The following is a 4,858-nucleotide window of genomic DNA, read 5'->3' on the forward strand; positions in this document are numbered from 1 at the left end:
GGTTTATATATATATATATATATATATATATATATATATATATATATATATATAGAGAGAGAGAGAGAGAGAGAGAGAGAGAGAGAGAGAGAGAGAGGACCCAACTAACGACAGCAACAGACTCAATCAATGTGATGGATAATGGTTGATAACGACGGCGCCACTTTCATGTATAACCCCCAACGCTCTTTCCTCGAAGCTCCCTCTCTTTAACTCTCCTCCTTCCCCCCTCCTCCTCCAAAGAACCGTAGAATGTTAACATCAGTAATGGTCCCATCACAAATTCATTAGATGCTCAAACGAATGTTAAGCCGACACTTTTAGAGTTTTAGCGGCGCTATTTTAACATCAGTAAAAGGTTTTTTGGGCAAAAAAATATGTTGAGCGTCCATCACGCAGCGCTATAGGCGCTTAGCATGAGTGAACTTCGTTTGAGCACCTAATGAATGAGCAGCTACACATCACTCTCTCTATATAGATAGAGAGAGATGATCCCCCCCATAGTGACAAATATCGTGAGATTCATGAAAAATCTCACGATAATATACGAGAAATTGCCTCAAAGTTTAAAATGATATTTTTTTGCAAGTTTTTTAAAAATATCATAAGATTTATGAAAAACATAAATACCATGATTTAAATGCAATATTTATGTTTTTAACGGCTATTTATTGTGAAAAATCATGTGTTTTTATTTTTAAATATTCGTATTAATATTTTCTTATAAAAATTATCTTTTCTATTTTTTAAATTATTTTTTATTGCCAAGATTTTGCCAAAAAAAAACAAATTCTTGCAACTTTTTGAAAACGATATTTTGCTGTTTTTTAATGTTTGTCACTATGGATCCCCCAGTATTAGAATGCATATTTGAATGCAAAAGATTGGGCTAACCAGTCCATACACACTGACTTTTAGCGGTGGTCATGACTGCCACTAAAGTTTTTTTTTTTTTATACAATTAGTACATGCCAGTGATTGTGCATATATATATATATATATATATATATATATATATATATATATATATATATATATATATAGAGAGAGAGAGAGAGAGAGAGAGAGAGAGAGGACCCAACTAACGACAGCAACAGACTCAATGAATGTGATGGATAATGGTTGATAACGACGGCGCCACTTTCATGTTAACCCCCGACGCTCTTTCCTCGAAGCTCCCTCTCTTTAACTCTCCTCCTCCCCCCCTCCTCCTCCAAAGGACCGTAGAAACTGGAGATATGACATCAGAGACCCTCCTCTCAAGGGGCACCCCTTTCACTTCTCTGCCTGAGTCCTACATCCGGCCACCATCCCAGAGGCCAAGGTTCTCTGAGGTCAGGCCCTTGCAAACAATCCCGGTCATCGACCTCGGCTCGACTGACCAGACCGGGTTCACGATGCCTGCGAGTCCTATGGCTTCTTCCAGGTCCAACACTTCCCCATCTCATCACCTGTAAGATTTCCAAATTGGTGCATTTGATTCTCTATTTTCATGGTGCTTAATTCTTTGCAGATTGTTAATCATGGAGTACCTAAACTACTGGTTGAGGAAATGCTATGTGTTTCTCGTGAATTCTTCAGTCTACCAATTGAAGAGAAGTTGAAGCTGTACTCTGATGATCCATCTAAGAAGCTCAGGCTCTCTACCAGTTTTAACGTGAAGAAGGAGACGGTCCACAACTGGAGGGACTACCTTCCTCTCCATTGCATTGATGAGTGCCTAATAACCCTCCCAATTTCAAGTAAAATCAATCCCACTCTATATTCTTCTTAAGAACTCTTCTTGGTGTATTGGTTTTGGTCGTTATTATCATTTAATTGTAGAGAGTAGTGTGACAAATATCCATATCGCGAAAAAAAAGGAGAATTCAGTTGCTGTTTTAGATGATCAAAGTCTCACAACGTTCTTGTTTAGAGAAAAAATATCGTGATCTTATCACTATATTTGTGTTTTGTACCATTGCGGTATAGGCTATGTTATGGTGACACTCTACTTAGGCTCTGTGTCCAGAGGGTAACGAATCAAACATGCTGACTCGACCCCGAACATGTACTGACATCAATTTAATATTTTTTAATTTGTTTCTAATAATTTTTTAGTTATATTTTAACAAATATATTAAAATATCAAAAAAATAGTTTTTATTGATTAAAAATTAAACAAATATAAAAGCAGACTTGAAAGAAAGTTTCCCATCGGAAGGAGGCCTGAGGTCCCCCCTCTTTATGGGCCGAATTCCTTATATGTGTTCGGCACCAAACATTGAATCTGCTCTGATCGATGAGTCTCCATATTACCTAATTATGGAGGAAAGGATTGTGTCCTTGTGTCCTACTTTTCAAAAAAAATCTGTGAAGACGATCGGACAAACTCCTATGTTCCTTTCATTACTTAGAAACAAGTTCCTGGTGACAAAATCGTGTCATGCATGGGGTCATAAACGTATCTTTGTGACATGGAGCATCAACTGTTTTCCTTTGTTGCATATCAGTTAATGCGTTTGTTCTTTCTCTTATATTTTGTATTTTGTTTTATTAATATTTGAAAAAAAAACATTAAAATATCATTATATCTTCACAGATATAAGTTGGTGTTTGAAACATTTGTCATTGTGATAGAGAGTAGTGAAGGCCAAGCATTAATACACTTGTACAAACCTTTGTTGTGACATTCATTGTAGGGCTGTGGTGGGTGAGTATAGTAAACAATCAAGAGAGCTTGCACAAAGAGTGATGAAAGTCATTTCTCTAAGCTTAGGCATGAAGGAGGACTACTTAGAGAAGGCTCTTGGCTCACAAGCCCAACACATGGCTATCAATTACTACCCACCTTGTCCTGATCACGAGCTCACTTATGGCTTGCCCGCACACACTGACCCCAATGCTCTCACAATTCTCCTCCTAGATGGTGTTGCCGGGCTGCAGGTCCAGAAAGACCAGCAATGGCTGGCCGTCGATCCGTTGCCAGGGGCTTTCATCGTAAACCTAGGCGATCAGATACAGGTACAAACATGAGACTTGATTCCTCGATATAACACTAACCGGGTTGACACGGGGTTCCTATTTTTTGTAGCTTTTAACCCCGGAACTTTGTAATTTTTATGTTTATGATTGTGAATATACAAAATGAATTGTTTTTATATATTTATATATTTATATATTTATATATATATATATATATATATATATATATATATATATATTATTGTCACCGATATCGCTGATATTTTGAAAATATCATGATATTATTGGCTATTTCAAGGTACCCCATAATATCAATAAAATATCGTCAGAAACAAAATATCGCGATAATGTCATGATATTTTAAAACCTTTAAAACATGTTTCTTTATATTTTTGAAAAAAAATAATACAAAACTTATTATTTTCTTAGCTTTTTTGTTGTTATTTATATTTTTTTCACTTTTTTAAACACCCGAGATTTTTTCAAAATATTTTCGAGATTTATCAAGTTTTGAAAACCCTCCCAGAAATACCCTCACAGAGAAATTACCTTTAACTATGATATATATATATATATATATATATATATATATATATCACTGACTGGGTAGGACTGAAGCTAATGAAATTAATGATGATGTAGGCGTTGAGCAATGGCAAGTATCGTAGCGTATGGCATCGAGTCGTCGTCAATTCAGAGGACAGAACATCTGTGGCCTCGTTCATGTGCCCAGGCAGTGATACAACGATAGAAGCAGCAGAAGAGCTTGCAAATGATGGGGTGGCCGGACGTGTTTACAAGAGCTTCACCTACGACGAGTATTGCAATAAATTCTGGACTCGCACCTTGGATGATGGCCATTGCTTAGACTGCTTTAGAATCTGACTCAGATGTGCTCTTGTTGTCAAAAGGCTTTAGAGAGTTCGAGTTCCATTAAGACTTTCAGTTTCTTCGTGCTGTGTACGTCTTTCCTGCTTCTTTTTTTCTTCCTTTGGACAATAGTGTGAATAAGATGAATCCAGTTCAACATGCACGATATGGTCCAAATGTTCCACACAGCAAGATAAAAATGCACGTCTCTCTCTCTCTCTCTCTCTCTCTCTCTCTCTCTCTCTCTCTCTATATATATATATATATATATATATATATATATATATATATATATATATATATATATATATATATATATATGTGTGTGTGTGTGTGTGTGTGTGTGTGTGAAAGGAAATGGTCCGCACCCATTTTTCATTAGGTCCAATGAAGATCCTCTAAAAACTATACTTTCAAGTATTTTTTTTCTTGATATGTAAAAATGTAAATATTTTATCAAATTTTAGTATAATATCAATCATTGATATTTTTCTCGATTGAGTAAACAATGATAAACACATTTATCAATTCACACTACAAAAAATCTGTGGATTAGCAATGGTCGTAATCCGTCGTTGTACAGTTTAGTGACGGATTAACATTGAATAACTTTCATCGCAATTTCCTAGCCGCTAATTAGCGATAGAAAATATTTGTCGCTACTTTCGTCTCTAATTTGCGATGAATTAGCAAATACCATGATTCGTCATAAGGCCATCGTTAATCCGCAGAGATTTGGTTTTACGATAGATACGAATTCGTCGCTAATTTCGTCGCTATTGTAGCGACGAAATTTCGACGGATTACAATCCATAGCAAAACATCGGTCGATTCAATTTTGTGACAGATAAATATCTGTCCCTAATCCATCGCTAAATTGAAGGCCGATACTAATTAGCGACGGATATTATCCATCGCTAATCCATCGCAAAAAATAAAAATAAAAATTTGTTTGAAATATAAATATCGAGAAAAGTTTTATCATTATACAATTTATATATCATGTGTATAAAAAATAAAGTAC

At 35.6% G+C, this 4,858-nt stretch overlaps 1 pseudogene across 1 annotated transcript; it reads left to right on the forward strand.

Moving 5' to 3' along the window:
• The first annotated feature begins 1,118 nt into the window (after window positions 1–1,118).
• LOC149840076 (protein DOWNY MILDEW RESISTANCE 6-like) lies at window positions 1,119–3,998 on the forward strand (annotated as a pseudogene). The gene is made up of 4 exons (XR_016431674.1): window positions 1,119–1,426; window positions 1,514–1,742; window positions 2,682–3,003; window positions 3,607–3,998. The product of XR_016431674.1 is annotated as a protein DOWNY MILDEW RESISTANCE 6-like (transcript).
• Window positions 3,999–4,858: the final 860 nt, after the last annotated feature.

The sequence above is a fragment of the Nuphar pumila genome, chromosome 4 (assembly GCF_984573655.1).
Source record: "Nuphar pumila chromosome 4, dmNupPumi1.hap1.1, whole genome shotgun sequence".
In the NCBI taxonomy this organism is placed as follows: Eukaryota; Viridiplantae; Streptophyta; class Magnoliopsida; order Nymphaeales; family Nymphaeaceae; genus Nuphar; species Nuphar pumila.